This window comes from Chiloscyllium plagiosum, unplaced genomic scaffold (genome assembly GCF_037043375.1).
Source record: "Chiloscyllium plagiosum isolate Xiang-an unplaced genomic scaffold, Cpla_swu_hap1 HiC_scaffold_1, whole genome shotgun sequence".
Taxonomy (NCBI): domain Eukaryota; kingdom Metazoa; phylum Chordata; class Chondrichthyes; order Orectolobiformes; family Hemiscylliidae; genus Chiloscyllium; species Chiloscyllium plagiosum.
Genome location: NW_028270139.1, coordinates 176,949,900 through 176,952,399, shown reverse-complemented (window position 1 = coordinate 176,952,399; position 2,500 = coordinate 176,949,900). Strand labels below are relative to the sequence as shown.

General features: G+C 41.9%; 1 protein-coding gene across 4 annotated transcripts in view; it reads right to left on the bottom strand.

The window, feature by feature from the left end:
- The window catches only part of LOC122550377 (disintegrin and metalloproteinase domain-containing protein 12-like), a 483,861-nt gene that overhangs the window by 147,255 nt on the left and 334,106 nt on the right, over nucleotides 1–2,500 (bottom strand). The window lies entirely within an intron of this gene.

The window sequence follows — 2,500 nt, the reverse complement described above, 5'->3', positions numbered from 1 at the left end:
AGGTACTCATATACTCACACGCACACACACAGGTACTCATATACTCACACACATTCTCACACACATAGAGGTACTCATGTACACACACACAAACACACACATTCACACACAGGTACTCATATACACATTCACACACAGGTCCTCATATACATACACACACACACAGATACTCATATACACACACACACACACGTACTCATACACACACACACACACACACACACACACACAGGTACTCATATACACACACAAACACATTCAAACACACAGGTACTCATACACACACAGGTACTCGTATACACACACACACACAAACATTCACACACACACTTACTCATATATACACACACATTCACAAACACACTTACTCATATATACATACACATTCACACACACACACGTACTCATATACACACACACACACATTCACGCACACACAGGTACTCATATACACACACACACACAGGTACTCATATACACACACACACACACAGGTACTCATATACACACACACACACAGGTACTCATATACACACACACACACACAGGTACTCATATACACACACACACACAGGTACTCATATACACACACACACACACGTACTCATACACACACACACACACATTCACGCACACACAGGTACTCATATACACACACACACACAGGTACTCATATACACACACATTCTCACACACACAGGTACTCATACACACACACACACACACACACACAGGTACTCATATACACATTCACACACAGGTACTGATATACATACATACACACACACACACGTACTCATATATGCACACACACACACAGGTACTCATACTCACACACACAGGTACTCATATATTCACACACACACATAGGTACTCATATACTCACACACACACACATTCACACACACAGGGACTCATATACTCACACACACACTGGTTCTCATATACTCACACACACTGGTACTCATATATATATATATATATATATATATATATATAATACACACACACACAGGTACTCATATATATATACACACACACACATTATTCTCACACACACAGGTACCCATATACACACACACAGGTACCCATATACACACACACATACCCATACACACACACACACACACACAGGTAATCATATACACACACACACTCATTCACACACACACAGGTACCCATATAAACACACACAAACACACACAGGTATCCATATACACACACACAAACACACACAGGTACTCATATACACACACACATTCACACACACACACACAGGTACTCATATATCACTCGCACACATTCACACACACACACAGGTACTCATATATGCGCACACACACACAGGCACTCATACACACACACACACACACTGGTACTCATACTCACACACACAGGTACTCATATATTCAAACACACACACATTCACACACACAGGCACTCCTATGCACACACACACACACACAGGCACTCATATACACACAGGTACTCATATACTCACTCGCACACACTTTCACACACACACAGGTACTCATATACTCACTCGCACACACTTTCACACACACACAGGTACTCATATATATACACTCACATTCACACACAAAGGTACTCATATACTCTCACACACACAGGTACACATATACTCACACACACACATTGGTACACATATACCCACACACACACACAGGTACTTATATACTCACACACACACACAGGTACTCATATACTCACACACACACACAGGTACTCGTGTACACACATTCACACACAGGTACTCATGTACACACCCACACACATTCTCACACACAGGTACTCATATACACACACACACATTCTCACACACACAGGTACTCATATACTCACACACACACAGGTATTCATATACTCTCACACACACAGAGGTACACATATACTCTCACACACACACACACAGGTACTCATATACTCTCACACACACACACACAGGTACTCATATACTCTCACACACACACACACAGGTACTCATATACTCTCACACACACACACACACACAGGTACTCATATACTCACACACACTCATATACTCACACACACACACACACTCATATACTCACACACACACACACTCATACTCACACACACACTCATACGCACACACACACTCATACTCACACACACACACTCTCATACTCACACACACACTCATACACACACACACACACTCATATACTCACACACACACTCACTCATATACTCTCTCACACACACACACTCATATACTCACACACACACACTCATATACTCACACACACACACTCACATACTCACACACAGACATTCACACACACACAGGTACTCATATACTCACACAGGTACTCATATACTCACACACACAGGTACTCATATACTCACACACACAGGTACTCATGTACTCACACACACACGCACACACAGGTACTCATATATATACACACACAGGTACTCATATATTAACACACACACACACACACACACACAGGTA